This window comes from Taudactylus pleione, unplaced genomic scaffold (genome assembly GCF_031769625.1).
Source record: "Taudactylus pleione unplaced genomic scaffold, aTauple2 ptg000015l, whole genome shotgun sequence".
Classification (NCBI taxonomy): domain Eukaryota; kingdom Metazoa; phylum Chordata; class Amphibia; order Anura; family Myobatrachidae; genus Taudactylus; species Taudactylus pleione.
In genome coordinates this window covers 28,767,563-28,788,085 of record NW_028284417.1, presented here as the reverse complement: position 1 = coordinate 28,788,085, position 20,523 = coordinate 28,767,563, and positions in this window count along the sequence as shown.

Sequence of the window (20,523 nt, the reverse complement as noted above, 5' to 3'; positions counted from 1 at the left end):
TGTCAACACAAATGCTACCGCCCTTGGACCCACAATTAGGAAATCTACAAATCTCATAGATGAAATGCTAGTTTGCGTGCTGTGAGGTGGTCAAAATTGACTGAGAATAACTGGAAATTAGTGTTATTGATGTAAATACTACTGGGGGAACAAAAGCAGGTAAAAATTACATAATTTTAGCTGGCTTTATCATTTTTTTAATGAAAAAAAACCCAAAACATTTGCAGGTGGTATTACTAAAACCAAAACACAACAATGATTTAGACCCAAAACATGGGGGTCTGCACACATCTTTAGTTTATGGCCTGGCATGGATATTGATTTAAAGTGGATAACCCCATGCTTTTTTTATTAACCCCTTCTTTACTTGTAAACATAATGTATCCTGCACAGATCATACTGATATGTGCAGAGCTTTCTGCCTGCTGACAAAGGCAGAGTTGCTTCAAGAGGAATAAGAAGTACAGTAGGAAGTAGAATTGGAATATGACAGGTAGAGACTTGTATGCAATCCAAAACATGCAAGATCTGACATTTCCCCAATTATGACATGTTGCCTTGATTTGAGACCCAGATTTGGCTAGGGAACCTAGACATACCTCAGTTCAACTCAGTACATGTACTGTAAATGTGGGTATGTTCGGTATTTGCATGCCTTTATTGGAGCCAGGATATGGCAAGAGCCACCTTTTGATAGCCCTTGTTTATAGCTTTATGAAGCTGCAACAGGCTCTTTGCATTTTGGGGCTTATCTAGCCATTTGCTGGTGTTTTATATATTGTCTGCGGGTTTAGCATACTGTTGGGCTTACTATGAACTTGCTGTAAAGGTACTCAAAGTATAATAGAGCATAAATGTAAAAATCCTATTACAGGCAATACAAACGCCTCCTTAGCAGAAAAAATAATTACCTTTTATGACTGTTTTGATATGGATAATGTTGTTACTATGGTGACTAAATTCCCTATTACATTTGAGTATTCATGATTGGTTTTTACAGAGGAAGATGTCAAGAAAAACTTAAAGTTAATGCCAGAAAAACTTTCCAGTGTTGCCCTGGAAAGTATTAAAGGAGTGTTTCCTTTGCATAATGTATTTTTCTCTAATGTCAACTTTGATTTTTCCAGTTTCAAAAGTCCCAAAAAGCTCTAAAGTCATGGGTTTTAATCACTATTGACCAATTGCACTCACCCCACTTATTATAAAATGTATTTAAATACGTTATACTAGCACACATCAAAAGTGGTTGGTCAGCTGATCTTGTTAGACATTAGTTTGACTACAGAGAGAACATGTTACCAAGGATACTTTGCTCACAGTGGTCTATTCTTCCATTATTCATTTAGAATTGCCAAATACCCATGTGAGATCACTCTTTGATGACTACAGCTATGCATTTAACTTCATTTTCCAAGAAACATTAGTAGTCAAACTGCTTAAGTTGGAATTTAATGTGTCTATGTGCAATTGGTTGTTAGATATTTTTTAATCAACAGTCCTCAACAAGTAAAATTGTAGAATTCAATATCTGCTATAGTTAGGATTAATATTGGTGCCCCACAACGGTGTGTATAAAGCCCCATTTTATTTTATTTTACCTATTATTGTGTCCCACTGTTAAAATCTAATTATATTGTCAAGTTTGCCAATGATATGACTACAGTGGGCTTCATTACTGGTGGCGATGGAAAGGTGTATTGATAATGTTGATCATCTTATTAAATGTAGTGAGGCTAACTATCTAGTCTGAATAAAAAAACAAACACCAAAGAGATAATCATTAATTTTTAGAAGATCAGTTATGTCAATTTTGCAACCACTAACTAGAGGTAGAGAGGGTAACGTATTTCACATTGCTAGACATCTCTATATATGAGGACTGGTTATGGACTGGTTATGGACCTCAAACATTGTCTTCATGGTTAAAAAAGCACAACTGCACCTACTGTATATCTTAATAGGACATTGCGGGTAGTTAATCTAGCAACATGTTACTTGATGTCATTTTTATTGCTCTGTTATTGAAAGCACTGTGACCTATTGCATCACAACCTGGTATGGAAACAGCTCAATGGGTTGTAAGATCAGCTGAATATGTTATTATTTTTAGCCTGTCCTTTATAGAGGAAATCTATGTCAAAAGAAGTCAGAGAAAAGGAAGGAGTATTGTTAAAGATTGTAATCACCCAAACAACCATGGGTTCTTTTTATTGCTATTAAAAAGACTGTTCAGATGTATTAAAGTTTTTCAGGTGAATTAGTGTTAGAATGTACAGAATCTGAACAATTGTGTATCGGTCTAATGTGATGTATGTACTCTGCTGGTATTGGGGCTGTGGAAGTTTTGGGAAATGCATTTCATTGTCAAGTTGTGTGTTTGTAAAATGACAAAGTTTTTCAATTAAATTCAAATCAATTTAATTTTGGGACTGTTTTCACTTGTGGTTTCAGTTGAACTCTGGAATTGGTGACTTCACAATCAGAGCAATGCATTCTGATTTTATTATTTAGGGGTGGTTTGAGGCATAAATAATCAGAAGGTAGACATCTCCCTCAGCTTTCAACTTCTTGCGTCACCTTGTTATTTGCTGCTTGGGAGCGAATATCAGCTTCTAAGCATGCAACAATCTCAGGGATTACCACTATACTGTTCATCTGATGCATTTTCTTGGTTTCAATGGAACTATTATAGAGCATTGGCACCTAGGGCTATTTGTCAGGGATTACCAAGTCCTTTTTTTGTGGCAAATTGTGAAATCCTTATTGAGGATTGGCATAATCCAAAAATGGTATTATTTGTGTACCTAGGGGGCCAAGTTAATTTCCTGAATTCATATTTGGCTATAGGCCTGACATCTGAGCTGTATTTCTTCACTTTTATCAGGAAATATCTGGAAGTTCACTTTACAGTGTCCAAATAAAACATTGCTGGGTTATCATCTAGCCTCAGTAGATGGTTGAGGTGCATCCTGTGTTTATGGTATTTCACTTTGTAGCAGTTAGTCTGGCTGGTTGCAGTCAATGTTTGGCACATGTTGATTGCTCCCCTCTCAATAGTACTGATTTTCTGCTGTTTTTGATAATTTTTAAAGATTTTAGGCATTGGTAAATCATTATATTCCTTTATAGTGGTGCTGTTGCACAAACTAGACAATCAGCCTTAGTTATATAGGTGGTCCTCTGCTTATTGAGTAATATATTGGAATTGTCAGCAAATCCTTATGGTGGTGCTAGTGCAGTGTTGACCCAGGTTTTAGCTTGCTCCTCACTATTGCTGGAGCATTAATCTTTTTTACTTCATAAAAGTTTTGGATTTTCCTGCATCTATCTGCCCATAAAGCTTCCCATATTCCCTTCCCCCACCCTCTCTCTCTTTCCTGTTATTTTAAATGGCTGGTGGTTGTTTACATACCTTTTTGTTGACTGCTAGCTCAGTGTTTCTTACAAATTACTCTTTTCTGTGTCACAAATTACTGTTTTCTGTGTCACACCAGTTGGAAATAAAGGCTACCGCTGTACTTGATGAGGGTCAGGTGGGATGATATCCTCTCCCTGTGAGCAGATTGCATTATGTTTCCTAGGGTCCTAGTGTTTCACATATGGAGCACTGATCTTGGTAAAGGTGTGGACATTTTACTAATTAAGCATATTAAGTCTCATCTGGCAGAGATAAGAAATGAGTGGGGTCCTATTCAATTTGGGTGGTCCATTATCATCCAAACGATGGTTGGGGGGTGCCCACATAGTGCCAATGTCTTGGATAGGGTGCATAGAAAATGTAGCACTTCTGTTGGAAAATTTAATCAAGGGGTTTGGTTGTGCGAGATGCACAACCAAACCCCTTGATTACATTTTCCAACAGAAGTGCTACATTTTCTATGCACCCTATCCAAGACATTGATTCGCTATAATGATGCTAGCCTCTTTTACTTGAATGTTTTAATTTAAGTGATGCTGGGGAAGTAATATTTTCTCCATATTTGTTGGTTGCACTTGGGAGAAGATTTAGTTAATTTGGGTGGTGGGTTGTGTTTATTTTGAACCTGGTTTTGGCAGAGAAGCATTGCTTATAAGCAGCTTATTAGCAGTTTATTTGGGTGCAAGTGAAAGCTGAAGGACATCTCCTTTTTACCAGGTGAGTTGCCTCTACCCAAAAGTGGAGACCTGTGCTTCTTCCCAATGATTGAACCCAGCAGTACCATGCCAATAATGGATGTAGGCCTGCACAGCACAGGTTGCATCAAAGCTTACCTCTTTTTCAAGTACTGTGGAGTGGTTATATTTGGCTAAAACTAAAAAAATGCAATTTCTTCCAACCAATTTTTTTATTAAATCCATTTTATTTAATAAATAAAAATTGTGACCTTTAACTACATATCTTGTGTCCAGTGGAGGATTTTACCTAGCAGCTGCGAGGCTTCAGTCTCCCCCAGTAAAAGCCACCACTTCAGTAAGCCAGTGCAGTCCATGATTGCACTGGCTACACTGTGACTGGTGGTGGCTTCCTACTGGAAGCACCACCTGTCAGTCACGCACAGGACAGGCAGCCCAGGGGGAGGTGTCTCCTGCCCCTAGGACTGCCAGTCCAGGCTGCCATAAGCAGAGAGCAGCTTCCAGTGAAAGCTGCTGCTCTGCCTTTCAGGCAGCCCTTCATTGGTAGAAGCCCCGAGAAGATGGTCCAGTGTTATGTGCATGTGCGTCACTACCGCTGCTCATGCACAAGTCCCGGTGCCTGACATTCATTGTGCAGCAGCAGCCTCCCTCAAGTAAGAGAGCAGGAGCTGCGGCTGCTTGTATCCATATTATTATTTCAATTTACTACATGTTGTTATTCAGGTCATGTACATAATATCATTCTCGAGCCTCTCAAATATTAGTTAGATGAAGGCTTTATTTTTTAATTAGTCAATTGGTTGTCAGGTAGGGGTGGGGTTTTGGTCAAAGGAGTTTCATCTGCTTCCTCTTTGTTTGCAGAGATCCTCATCATCCCTCCCCTTTTTTGTGTTGCGACAGTTTTTTCTGTGTTTGTGGAATGTTTACAGTCAGGTGCATAAATATTGGGACATTGACAGAATTTTCATATTTTGGCCTCTATTCATCACCACAATGGCTATGAAATGAAACAAACAAGATGTGCTTTAACTGCAGACTTTCAGATTTAATTTGAGGGTAATTACATCCAAATCAGGTGAACGGTGTAGGAATTACAACGGTTTCTATATGTGCCACCCACATTTTAAGGGGCCAAAAGTAATGGAACAAACTAAACAATCCTAAATCTAACTTTCACTTTTTAATACTTTGTTGCAAATCCTTTGCAGGCAACTACAGCCTGAAGTCTGGAACGCATAGGCATCAGCAGACGCTGGGTTTCATCCCTGGTGATGCTCTGCCAGGCCTCTACTGCAAATGTCTTCAGTTCCTGCTTGTTCTTGGGGCATTTTCCCTTCAGTTTTGTCTTCATCAAGTGAAATGCATGCTCAGTCAGATTCAGGTCAGGGGATTGACTTGGCCATTGCATAACATTCCACTTTTTAGCCTTAAAAAACTCTTTGGTTGCTTTTGCAGTATGCTTCGGGTCATTGTCCATCTGCACTGTGAAGCGCCAGCCAATGAGTTCTGAAGCATTTGTCTGAATATGAGCATATAATATTGGCCAAAACACTTCAGAATTCATTCTGCTACTTTTGTCAGCAGTCACATCATCAATAAATACAAGGGAACCAGTTCCATTGGCTGCCATACATACCCACACCATGACACTACCCCCACCATGCTTCACTGATGAGATGGTATGTTTTGGATCATGAGCAGTTCCTTTCCTTTCCATACTCTTCTCTTCCCATCACTCTGGTACAAGTTGATCTTTGTCTCATCTGTCCATAGGATGTTGTTCCAGAACTGTAATGGCTTTTTTAGATGTTGTTTGGCAAACTCTAATCTGGTCTTCCTGTTTTTGTGGCTCACCAATGGTTTACATTTTGTGGTGAACCCTCTATATTCACTCTTGTGAAGTCTTCTCTTGATTGTTGACTTTGACACATATACACCTACCTCCTGGAGAGTGTTCTTGATTTGGCCAACTGTTGTGAAGGGGTTTTTCTTCACCAGGGAAATAATTCTTCTGTCATCCACCACAGTTGTTTTCCGTGGTCTTCTGGTTCTTTTGGTGTTGCTGAGCTCTCCGATGCGTTCTTTCTTTTTAAGAATGTTCCAAACAGTTGATTTGGCCACACCTAATGTTTTTGTTATCTCTCTGATGGGTTTGTTTTGATTTTTCAGCCTAATGATGGCTTGCTTCACTGATAGTGACAGCTCTTTGGATCTCATCTTGAAAGTCGACAGCAACTGATTCCACATGCAAGTGTCACAACTAGAGTCAACTCCAGACCTTCTACCTGCTTAATTGATAATGAAATAATGAGGGAATAGCCCACACCTGTCCATGAAATAGCTTTTGAGTTGATAGTCCCATTACTTTTGGACCCTTAAAAAGTGGGAGGCACATATAGAAACCGTTGTAATTCCTACACCGTTCACCTGATTTGGATTTAATTAAATCTGAAAGTCTGCAGTTAAAGCATGTCTTGTTTGTTTCATTTCAAAGCCATTGTGGTGGTGAATAGAGGACAAAATATGAAAATTATGTCAATGTCCCAATATTTATGCACCTGACTGTATGTTCAATTAACTTTTGCCTTTCAAATGAGGCACAGCTAAGGTGGGAAATCATTGCTTATCAGAGGCCTATTTTAGTGCAAGTGGTACAGCAGCTGTAGGGGCATCTCCACTTGTCTCTGAACAAAAGGCGGGACCTAAGCTTTGCCCCAGTGGTTGGGCCAGATAGTACTATGCCAATAAGGAGGATGGGTTGCAATAGTTAATTGTTGTTGTCATTGGGGACATTGTAGGATGTTTGTAAATGATATATGTTATTTGTGATGTCATTGATACATGCATTTGTCACTTGGTTTTATTAATGTTGATACATTTTTGATGGGACTGGTCAGATACTGTAAGGTGGTCCCTAACAGTATCTTAAAGAATAATCAGGAATAATAACAACAATAATAAAATATATTTTCTAGCTATTTAAATATGAAGCCTTGCTCATTATGATTGTAAAAAGTCATTTCATATCTGTGTCCTAGATATAATTAGACAATCCTTTAAATTATTAAGTCATTTTTTTAACAAATCTGCAACCAAAAAGATATAAAGGGTCTGTAGATGAGCAGATGACAGAGTTAAAAGGTATCTTATAAAATCTCCAGTTTGGGGACTGCCTTGGAAATATACTGTTTAGGGTAACATATTTTATAGATTGTATAGATTTTTCATGTAACCCTGGTTATAAAATTATAAATTTCCAAAGTGCTTAGTTTATGGGGAACAGTAATTTTAGATCTAGCTAACATACTTTATTTATGCAACAGGTAAAATAACAAATTAGATATTTTTAACATTAATAATGAAGGAGTTAGGCTAAAATTATATTTTGGGGAAATTTTAATGGTTGCAATTAAAACAAGCATTTGTGCATATCAAGCTAATTATCTTTCTTGTCGTATACATTGGCAAAAACTATCTTGTCTAAATATATTGTATGTAAATTAATGTAATTAGAATTTCAGAATGAGAGATCTGTTAGTTAAAGTATCAACATATAAACAGATTTATTTTTATAGCGTGTTAGCACTCATTAGCGTCTTCTTCTGTGCACAGTTGGTAAAGGTAGTAAAATAAAAAATTTAAATAGCAATATTCCAAAGAAAATATGTAGCACTTATCTGTTTTTATTACTTGTTTCTTGTTTATAAGGTTTGATGCACTGTATCTTTGCATTCCATGTGAAGTTAATCGAGTAGTGAGAAGGTTGTTGTCCAGAGGTGGGCAATGGTATGGGTAAAAGACCCTATGCTTGGGGTGGAAGCAGTTAAGTCAGTGGTTACCACACTTTCTTGAATCATGGCACACTAGAGTATCAGCATTCTTTGACAGCACCCCTAATCAAAAAGTTTATGATTGAGAAATGTATAAAAAAAATTAAATTAAGTAAACTGTGCATACAGTCATCCTTAGGTTCAGTTATGTTGTGGTAAACAGGTTTGTGCTTCTGTTTGCCAAGCACTGGTTTAGCCAAACACATGGACCATAAATAATTTGATTTGGTCCTGGATCACAAACTTGTGGCACTACTGCAAATGCCTTGCAGAATCCCAGGGTGCCACAGCAATGAGTATGGGAACCACTGAGCTAAGGTGTGAAAATTGCCTGCCTCCAGAAATGGAATCACAAGACAGGAACCTTAGCACTGCACCTAGTACTGTGGGGTGGTGTTGAATGATGTCGATGAAGGTGTGGAATTTATCATAGATAATAGAGGAAGTAGTAATGGGTTAAATCATTTATTGAAAACATTAATAGGACAATATTAATCAATTTGACTAATAATAACATTATGCAAGAGGTAATTAACATGATCGGCTAAAGTTAAACATGCACATGGTGATAGAGTCATCATTACCACTACTCCACAGATCTTGAACTTCAATTAGTGTAAAGTATCTGTCTATGGTGAAGGTTAATGGTATCTGTCATATGCCAATAGACACGTCATAAAATAAACAGATATTATGGGTATGGTTCAATATACAATGATGACTGTAAAAGGAAATGAAAGAGTAAACATTAGGAACAACAGGTACTGTAGCATAAAATATAAAGTGCTGTAGTGCAAGGGGGAAGGGGGTAGGGAGAGAGAGGGATGCTGAACTCCAAAAAGGATAAAGTCCTTAGTGCGCCCAAATCTGACAGCTCAGCTGCTGATGGTAGCCATAGTTGGCACTGTTTCCTGTTGCAATTTCCAAGAGGTACTTTTGAACAGTCTGTGAACAAATTGTGTGGGGAGTCACTGAAAAGGAATTCTCACTTGCAGTGCTGTGGACTCCAGTATTAGCTGCATGCTATGGGTACCTGATTGAAGCTTTATCCTGCTGGACAGTCTTTACTAATTTTAAGGAGGTTTGCTTTGTCTGTGGAGTGCTGGTGGGCTCTAAAGAATGTGTGTGTTCAATTGCCAGTCACTTAGTGGCAAACTCTGTTGCATGCCAAATGAGGCTACTTTGTGTGATATGAGGTTTGGAGTTTGTGGACACATATTTAAATAACCCACAAATCACAGCTGAGGTTGCACACTTACTCAAAACTCTACATAGTTGCCTACACAAAGTACAAATGATTCTACTTTAGGTGGGCACAAAAGTGGAAAAATCTGTGGAGGTGCACTGTTCAAAGGTTTAACTATCACTCAAAGTTTACTTCTTACTGCTTAAGTACAATGCATTTCATTAAATAAAATAAACTCTTACATTTTTCTAAAACCTATCTTAAATGCTACAGTATTTGCAGTATATTTGCTGCCATTAGGGAAACAATCAGACATCATTGCCTGGTCTACCACTGCTACTATATGCAGATAATACATAACTGTTCCCATGTATTGCTAAAAAACAAATACCAGTCTTGATTAGCTGTCATGCTGAGCTCCAAGAGAGGAAGAGTGCTAGTTGGCTTTGATTGAAACTTGATAAAACAGAGAATCGTATGACAGAAGCTCACTGTCAAAGAACAAGACTGCAGCTTTGTCAACCAACTGGACTTAAGAGTGGTTCAGTATTACAAAACTCTGATCATGTGCAGAATCTTGGTACTGTACTTGATTTTGGCTTTACACTTATACAACAGGTTTAAGTCATGAACAAATCTGTATTCTTTCATCTGGAGAACAAACACATCCAGAATCAAGCACTTGATTTTCTCTGAATATCTTCGTACACTTATACAATCACATATCCTCATGTTTGGACTACTGCAATGCATTCTACCACTCCCCACTTCCTTTATTGCCTTCCTGTAAGATGGGAAATCTATTTCAATATTGGCTAACTAACTTTTAAAACCCTACATAACCATTGTCCACGATACTTGAACCAGCTTCTTCCTTATACTTACACTTTTTTACTTCAATCTGCAAGTGATGCACTATTAGCAATACTTACAATCTCCAATATTTTATTTGGGGCTCAACCTTGTACTCCCAAGTTTTTCGGAGCTACAATATAAAAATTGAAGCTCTAGAAGTGCTCTACCATTTCCCAGGTATTCATATCCTAAGAGGCTCATGTACACACATGTTGTAACATCACAAAGTGTGAGTGCACAGGATCTTTTTGTCAGAGTGGGCAGTGATCAGTATTTCTTCTTGTAACACTTCAAATGCAGTGCAAGTGAGTCTCCACTTTTACAGTTTCTGGCTGCATGTAGAGTGCTATAGTGCTAGTCTGACTAGTTTTGAACAGTCAATTTACTATGTAGGATTCTAAATATAAAAGAGGATAATATCTTCCTGCAAAATGCCTTAGACAAATTGGAAAATGGCAGAAAATGTTTAGTCTTTATAATTGTAAGGCTGTGCGTTTAACTCATGTCTGCAGTTTTTCTTCTTAAACTTCTTACTATTTGGGGAATAAAAAATGCACTTGGGAATATTAGTAGACAGCACAGAGAAATAGACAGGCACAAACTCCAAAAAGGTTATTATGACCCAACTTCAATGTCAGTATAACAATATCATGCTATTTTAGCATGTGAATTTTTATTTATTCTTTTGATATATTTTTAGATTTTTCTATTGAAATGGATCCAGAAGATCAAGAACACCAACAAATTATGTCTGTACGTAAGGAGCTTGGCTCAAAATACAGTGAAGAATCTGCAGGAAGTGAAGGTGAAGATGGTGTTAGTGTGCGCAGTCAGCAAAGTGCTACTGAACAAAAGGCATCCGACAGCGAAAACAATCTACCTCTATCTCTACTGCGCTCAACAAAAATACATGCTCAGGCGTGTTACAGATTTATATTCTTGGAACACCTGAATTCGTATTGCAGCGATTCTAATAATAAGCTGGTTGACACTGATTGTTTTTGTATTGTTTTAATTTTCAAAGATCCCATACTTAAGTCAATGAAAAAGTTTAATTTTAGATTAAAAGTTTATTTTTTGTTAAAATATTACCAATAACACATAAGTTAACATTTTTGTTGATATTTTTTGAAAACTAATGTCACAATCCAGTAAAAGGAATTCCTCTATGGAGGACAGGGAGCCGGGGATGTCAGGATGGCAAGGCGACAGCTAGAGGAGTGACAGTACTAGTGTCCTCAATAAAAGTCAAACCCAGGTGTTGGCTAGACCTAACCAGAGGCGTGGAGTCTAACCCTCGGTGGTCTTCACAAGAGACCCCTCTTATTGGTATTTGGCTTTTGCCACAGCGAGTGAACATGTCGCTGCCCTATGGTTAGGTACCTGGGACTGATGAGGAGACTAGGGAATAACACTAATACAATGACTGGAATGATGCACTGGTATGCCCTATGAAACATTGCAGGTGATTCTGCGGTAGGATTAACAAGGAAGTGACACAGGAGATTCAGGCACAGACTACTACAAAATTACTATGGCAAGATCAGATACTGGATGCCTTGGGTAACTCGGAAGACCTGGATGCAGGATAGTGTAATGAAAGCTCAGTAATCCAGACACAGAGAGACACTGGGTGAACAGTGAGCCAAGATACAGGGTAGTATATAGAAACTCTGTAGATCCAGTTGTGGAATGGAGATAACTATACAGGGAACTCAGACACAGGTTAGTGAACTTGTACACTGTAGATTCAGTCACAGAATACAGATAACTGTGCAGGGAACTCATACACAGGTTAGTGAACTTGATACACTGTAGATCCAATCATGGGGGTAATGAAAGGTGCTTTGTGAATCCGGATGCAGGGAAAGCTACTCAAACTAGTGCTTAGGAGTGGTACAGGAAAAGACACAGGAAACAGATAAATGATCCAGAGCTGGGAAAACACAAGAGGATTAACTGAAGCAAAACCTGAGGTAAAACGAAAGTAAGTCACTAGTAATCCAGCCACGGATATGCTCGGGATGGCACAGGTGTTGGAGATGCAAGCTGGCTCCAATAGTACTAAAGAGCAAGATGCAGACTAGCTGTAGTATACACTAAGAAAGTAACCTAGAACATGGAACAAATACTGGCATCACAGTCACTGTGAAAGCAAAGCCTAGAGTCAGACTAAATACCCTTAGGTAGTTGGTCATTGGATCAGAAGATCAACTGAGTGACTGTAGTACTACCATTAGGAGAGACTAGTCAGGTTATATGGACCAACATGGTTGCACCCATGCCCGCCACCATGGGAACAAGGATGCACGCATGGAAGCCCTTGAAGACCCCAGGGAGAATACTCAGTCACCACTCACCTCCACTCCTGGGGACTGAACACCTAAGCGCAAGGATGCCGAGGTGTGTAGTGGTCGATCCCAGGCCGCAACTTGACAACTGTATGTCGAAATAAAAAAGTTCCCTCTCTATGACTTTTTATTTTATCAAAATACCTCATTCAATATTTCATTATTCTAAATATACTAATAATCTTCTTAAGTCATCTTTAAAATATCAAAATCAGGCATAAAATATACCCGGGTCATAATGACACACCTCAACATCTGTGTAATAACTTTCCACTACAATGACGCCGGGTTAATATGAAATAGTATTCACAGCCAGAGATAGCAAAACATTCAATGGACAATAAAGATATTGGAGCTGATTATAAGGTAGGAGCAAAGCAAAGAAAAAAGTAATTTTGTATCTGGAACAAACCACTTTGCGATGCAAGGGGTGCAGATATATTTATTGTTTTAGCATGCAGGGTAAATACTGGCTCCCCCTCCCCGAACCCTAAACCTAACACTCCCCTCCTCATGCATAAACTTAACCACCCCCCTTGGGCCTAAACCTAACCTTCCCACTTTAGTGCCTAACCCTAATAGTCCCCCTAATGGCTAACCCTAACCCCGCACCCTAACTCTTCCTTAACGCCAATACTTACTTTTGGCCCTGCCAGAGGTCGGGATTCCGGTGCCCGGATCCCGACACTGTCAGGATTTCAGCAACGGTATTTCAGCTGTTGGCATCTTGCACGGCGGGATGCTGACTACATCCCCCACCTAAAAGCAATATGGTTTTGCTAAGGTGAAAAGTTACTTGTATTGCTTTTACACATAAATCCTGGGTCTGACCCAAGACTTGGAACACAGTTCCAAAATGGGTCAGACCCAGGACAAACCTTTTCTACTGCAGCGCCGATCCGGATTATTCCCGGATCGGTGCCATTCACACAGCACATGGGTGCATTGGAACACTTCTCTTGGCACTTGAATATGACATCATCTCCAAGCACCGAGAAACCCAGAAGTTCCCATTCTCTAAACAGGACCCGGGTCGATTACACTGCAGGGTATCACGGGTTGTTCCCGTGTAAAATCTTACATGTTACCTGAGTTGGATTGCCAGGTCACTTGACCCAGGAATCCAACCCTGGCCCCTTTTACACCTAGAAGCAACCTGGGTTAACCCTGCAATAACCCAGGTTTTAGCTCTGGTGTAAAAGGGATATTACTTTTTTTGCTTATCTCCCAACCCAGAATCAGCTCCATTGTGAGCAATAAATATGTTCCCTCAATACAGTATTGCATTATATATTTTCTGTGAAAAATACATTTATAAATACTGCCAAAATCAGTGTAATAATGATGAATTCATTACTGCAGTTTGCTAATAATGATTTGAGGATATCATTTGTCAGCTATTTGTGGTTATAGAATCCAGGAGGATAATCTTTCACAGTAGTTAAAAATGATACAGTAGGACTGTAATGTTTTAAGAGCACGTGACTTGCATTAATGGACTATGACTTCCAGATTTAGCAATATGATTTACAACTATTCGGTAACTGTAATTCTAGACTTGAAAAATAAGAGAATGACACATAGTTATTATTTTATTCAGCAGACTTGCCTATTTAACAGTTGGAAAATCCCAACTAATTATTGTACAATTATTACGGCTCTTGACAATGATTAATGTGCACAAGTAATGAAAAAAGATATCAAATTTACATCCATGTACTTCACTAATTAAAAGGGATTTACATTCAAAAATAAATTTGGATTAATAAAGCCTAGTTTCAGAATAGGTATCTGAAGAACAGTAGCTCTGTTACACACACACACACACACACACTGATTTGTGCTACAGTTGGATGCAATTGCATTTGTGTTACCTATATATGTGCCTGTGACATTTACTGCACTGTATGTGCTCACAACTTGCACCGGTATTTTCATTTGCACATACCTAACACTTGTGACCTCTTACACTTCAAAATGTGGATCAGGGTCATTCACAGGCAAGTAAGGGTGTGCAAACACAATTTAACCACTTAACTGGCAATTTTTTTTTCCAAAAACCGCTCAGAATTGAATTAGGTCAAGAACATTTATTTAAAACTTATCCAACACTTTTATTTTTATAGAAAAAAGTTAAATAAATTAAACAAAATGTTTTTTTTTTTAAAAAAAGCAGAAAAAATATGGAAAATAGAAAAACATCGATTTTTCAGGAAATCGAGATACATTGATTATCGGTGCAGATGATGCATGCTGGGGCTGCTGCTTCCACATCAGCTGCTTCTTTCTGCAGCTACCGGGTATTCATGCTAACGGGGCAGTGCTGGCTTCACTAACCTGGCAGCTGCAGAGACACTGAGGGGACAGTGGTCACATTGCTGTAATGATTTCCCAACAGCTGCGAGAAGCAGCGTTGGGTACACATAGGCTTTCCCTAGCTTTCTCCAGCTGCTGCATATATTCATTACTCATTTAAATTCTGCTTCTACAAAACATAAGTGCAGGTTTTGAGTTGATGATGATAATGATAACTGATGCATACTTACTGCAAGCTAGAGATGTGCAAGGAACCCCGTGTTTTGGATCTGGACTTATCATCTTGTTTTGGTTTTGCAAAACCACCCTCAAGTGTTTTGGTTTTGGATTCGGATAAAGATCGATAAAAACTCGATAAAAACAGCTAAAATGTCAGAATCCAAAACCAGAGTTTGGTTTTTAAATCCGAGTTATGACCCGGTAACACATCCGAACCGGGTCACAAAGTGAATCCGAATATTGACCCGGTTCTACTCGGAACCCCTAAATTTGGGTGTGTTTGGATTTCAGATGTCCGGACCTGCACATCTCTACTCCAGACATAACAATATGCGAGATTTAAGGTTGCATAGATCTTCCTAACTCAAACAGCAGGTTGCAAATCTAAATGTGCAGACACAAATGTGCAGACACAAATTTGTATATAGGCAAACAGATAGCTTTTAATTCCAAAGCTATATCACTTCATACTTCCTGACATTTCTGCAGCCCACCAGGAGGCTGCCAGATCGGTCCAGCAGGGAGAGTGGGGGGGGTCCAGGTAGGAGGAGCGGGGGCATGCTGATGCGATCGAGTCATCGAGGCCCTGCCCTGCTTTATAATGTCGATATTACCGGCATTATAAGGTAGGAGGCAGGACATGATAACGCGATTCAGTGCGAATTGCGTTATTGCCCCCCCGGACCGACTATTTTTGCGGCTGGTATGAGGGGTCACTGTGTGCTGGCGGCTATTCCAGGGGACTTGCCTAGTCTTGCGGGGTGGCGGGAGTGGCACCTGATCTTCAGGAGGCTCTCGGCAGTCACTGGAGAGTAGGCAACTATGTATCACTTCCACTATAAACTGCCCTTCAATAGTGTACAAATGACATTGACACCAACCCACATGATCACCCTGCACAAATACATACACATCGGCTTTTTCTGAGGCATGAACAGGATAGGGATAAATTAGTGATTTATGACCAGTTTCTAACACTGATAAAGCAAATTGTGTATGTAAATCTGAGAGCTATGATAAGGAGGGGAATGGACAGGGGCAGATTGGATGAAAAACCAACCCGGGAAATTTATGGAAGCAACCGTAATAGGTGCGGGGTCTGTTGAGGGGCTGGGATCTGTCTAGGGGGCCGGGATCCCTTCTCATAGGGTCTGATTCTGAGATGGACACATTAGCAGCTGTCCTTGTATCTTTTGCTGCAGTTTTGTCTGTGACTTTAGGCTATAAACACAATGCCCTTCCTTGGTGTATAGCCATGCGTTCGAATATGCAAGTACTGAGATGCCCACTGTCAGTGTCTAAGGTGTCTATGTACTAATAAACACTGTACTGCCGCGATTGTTATCGGTTCAACTTGCATGGGGATATTTTCATCGTTAATGAAAATATCCCCGCTAAGTACCAAGGGGAGCTCGCAAAGACAGAGGTTGTGGTAACCACTGTCCCTGCAAGTTGTATCCCCATCAAATTTTGGAAGTCTTTCACAGACGTGAAAGACTTCACCGGGAGGGAAGCTGACACTGCGCATGTGTACAGTGTAAGCTTCCAGAGCTGGCTGGAGGCTGCGGGGGAGAGATCAAAAGATCTCTCTCCTGCCCCTGGAGCCCCCATTGGCTTACAGTAGTTTACACCATCTGAAGATGATATGAACTACCGGGGCTAAACTCTGAGTAGCATTGCTTTTTGGAGTTTAGTACATAGGGCTCAGATCGTAGTCCCCATTGATAATAATGGGGACTGCAATCTGCAGTGCTAATTCGCACTTTGCTGGAGATTTCTGTGAAGTCACCTGCATTGTGCTTTTAGTACAATACATAAAATTATGCAGAAACTGCAGTTTTTGCATAATATTATGCATCAAACAGCTTGATACATAGGCCCCTAAGTCTTTAGACAACCTCCTGTAACTACCTAGGATTACCCAACACATTTCCAAAACACTTCTCAGTGCATGCGTCTAAATCCGCACTTCAACTCAGATTCATGCACAGATGACAAACAATGCAAAAGAAAAAAATAAAACACTTTGGCCCACACAGGAAAACAACAAAAGCACAATAGCCTCCACAGGAAAAAAACCCCACAATAAATACATAAAAACACATTAGCCTCACCAATAAAAAAATAAAATACACACTGGCCCCCGCAGAATAAAATATTGGCCCCCACAAGAGAAAAAAACATTTACCCGCACAAAAAAAAATAAGACACCATTGTCCCCATTGGATAAACAAACACACTGGCACCTACCAAAATGGTAGTGTCTAGATGCCCTTCACAGAGAGGACCCTGACATCATCAGTTACTGTCCAATGTACAGTAATTCCCTACTATTCACGTGGACATAGAGGGAGACTGTAAACCTGTGGCGAGCAAAGCGTCCCCAGTGTGACAAGCAAACTGAGCCCACAAGGGGACAAATTTCTTTGTTTGGTGGCCTTTATGGGCATGGGACTGCACTTCCACCCTAAACTCAACCCTACAGAAATCAATAAAACACAATCGTCCTTACAGGGGAAAAAAACGCATTGACCCCCACAGAAAAAGAATAAAAAACAGATCAGGTGCAAACTTGGTGTAGTAGTAGTGTGGAGACAGGCAGTGAGTAGAAGTAGTGTGGGGCAGGCACTGAGTAGTAGTGTGGGGCAGGCAGGGAGTAGTAGTAGTGTGGGGCAGGTGGGGAGTAGTAGTAGTGTGGGGCAGGCAGGGAGTAGTAGTAGTGGGGGCAGACAGGGAGTAGTAGTAGTGTGGTGCAGGTAGGGAGTAGTAGTAGTAGTAGTGTGGGGCAGTCATGGAGTATTAGTATTGTGGGCAGGGAGTAGTAGTAGTGGGGCAGACAGGGAGTAGTAGTAGTGTGGGGCAGGCGGGGAGTAGTAATAGTGTGGGGCAGGGAGTAGTAGTAGTGGGGGCAGACAGGGAGTAGTAGTAGTGTGGGGCAGGTGGGGAGTAGTAATAGTGTGGGGCAGGGAGTAGTAGCAGTATGGGGCAGGCAGGGAGTAGTAGTAGTGTGGGGCAGGCAGGGAGTAGTAGTATTTCAAAACAGGGGACAGAATGGGAACAATAATGGAAAGCAGGGCAGGATGGAAGTAGTAGATTGGAGTAGTGGGCTGGATTGGAGTAGTGGGCAGCATTGGAGTAGTGAGCAGGATTGGAGTAGTGGTGGGAAGCTGGTAGGACAGGAGTAGGTCACCTTAGCTCATGGGTCCTGGCCGCCATCCCTTTCTCTGCACTGACAGCTGCCTCACATAGCCAGAGTAAGCCCCTGCCATCCATGTCCTGCACCGCTCCTCTGGCTGCCATTCTTGTCCTGCTGTCTACTTCTCGATCCCAGGCTGACTGACAACTGCATACACCCTGCCCTCCCTGCATGGTCCCGGCCCCTGGCTCATCTCCCACAGCCTTGCTCTGACATCCCACGGAGCTGATGGCGAGAAGCGGAGAATGAGTGAGGGAGGGAGGGGACACCGGCACCGCACAGTCATTGTGGTGCCCGGAGCTTCAGGTTTGCGTTCCATAGCGAAAAGTAAACCCCGGAAGCGCTGCAGCCAGCAGTCAGTGCCTGCCCGACCGGCATCCCAGCAAAGGGGTTTAGGGGTCGGCCCAGCAGGAACTTTCCCGCTGTCCCGGCGGCCCAATCCGCCCCTGGGAATGGAAGACATTTTGTCAACACAAGTCTGTATATATCATTTCAGTCACAAACCATATAAAAGAGAATACCTGTTTGGTACAAAATCTTGTTTAGCAATTTATATATGGAGATTCTTACTTTTATTTTTAGATGTCACAATATTTATCTTCATCCCTTTAAAGACACCAGACAGTTGAATGGAATGCAAAATTTAAAGCTCCCATCCTGGTTATATTATTAGGTATATTACTACTGATATTCATTATACTACTTGTGAAATGACGTTAATGTATATCAGGCTATTGCAAGGCATTTTACCAGGCTGCACATATAACCATTAGGCTCATGGCTATGGTGCTTTGCATTTGCTGGGATTATTACTACTGCAGGGCATGATATTACTGGGCATCCAGTTATTGTTGTGCATATTAATGATCATTATATTACCACTTCTGGGCTTAGTACTGCTAGTAAACATATTGTTTATAATACAGTAAAATGTATTAGCTGTAGAGCATGTGTGCTCAACCTTACTGAGCTCATCTGCTTATCATCCTATATCCATTACAGACACCATTAAGAGATGTGGTCCAGAAGCTCTGTAAAACAACCACAGATTTCTCTATTAATATTTAGATTCAGCCAGGAAGCCAGGAGGCAATCTATACTGTGGGCTTACTTTTTACACTGGACATTAAATAGTCACTTACCTTTGTTATACAGAAGATAACTTATTTTCTATATATTCTTATGTCCTCTCAGTAGGGTTATGGTGAGTTCCACTCAGCATTAAGGACATGACACTCAGCTATTGCAGCTGTTACAGGTTGTTCACATTATTTTTCTGTTAGAAACTATGGGAAAAATGTAGCTCTGTTTCAGCAAAGCAAATGAAAGGAAAATAACTTTCTCCCTTTACATCAGCATTGGTTCTTATTCACAGGACTGGTATTGTTTGAAGTAAGAATTATAATAATCATTTAAAAAACAGGCATCATGAACACTTCTCCAAATTATTAACCAGCCCCAGGACATGAATGTTTGGTTCTCCTGCCATAGTGAAAAAACACACAGGGCCCTCATTGCAGAATGGGTGCCTATATGACAGGCAGGACCGCCATCAGGGGGAGTACAGCTGGTACTACTGTACTGGGCCCGGGCTCAGAGGGGGCCCCGCAGTGAGCAGATGATCCTGCCTTTGACATGAACTACTTCTTCTTCACAGGGAGATGTCTGCCTGTAAGTACAAAACAGTCTGCTGTCAGGGTCATCAGCTTGCTGCAGGCCCCCTGTCAGTGTCAGTCAGAGGCTTGCTGGGTCGGGGGCAGGGAAGGTTCGGGCCGCAGGGGACCTGATTCCACACTCTGCATTTACATACGTACATGACAGCTGGGATGCAGGCAGAGTATGCTCCTGGCTGCACAGCCACACATACAACAAATTCATGACCCACATAGGGACTAGGAAGCAACTGGCTGCACTACTAGAATTGGTTCATATATAGCACTGCTGATTGGTGAATGGCCAGTGCTGTTCACCAATCACAATGATGAGTGAGCTCTGTGCACTGATTGGTGGATGGCTGGTGCTATTCACCAATCAGAGTGCAGTAAAATGAAGAGCACAAGACAGCAGGCAGTACTTAGGAGAGTGAGGCAGTCAGAGAGAGACCGCAGGAAGGCAGGGTGAGTCGTCCATAAATCTGAGTTCTGATTCATATTGTATAAAATAAATAAATGTTTATTTTAATTAGCGTATGGTGGGAGAAAGCAGTATGAACAGGGAAGGGACAGATTGCAGACAGAGCTGGTGTAGTCAAATCTGAGGTCTGATCTGTTAGTGTGTAGTGTAATGTTAGCATGTAGTATAATGTTAGCATGTAGTGTAATGTTAGCATTTAGTGTAATGTTAGCATGTAGTGTAGAGCTATATTAGTGTGTTGCATAATATTAGCATGTAGTGCTTTTAATGGGTCAGAGGCTGGCGGGCGGGTTACAGGGGGCCCTGTTTCATCTGTACTGGGCC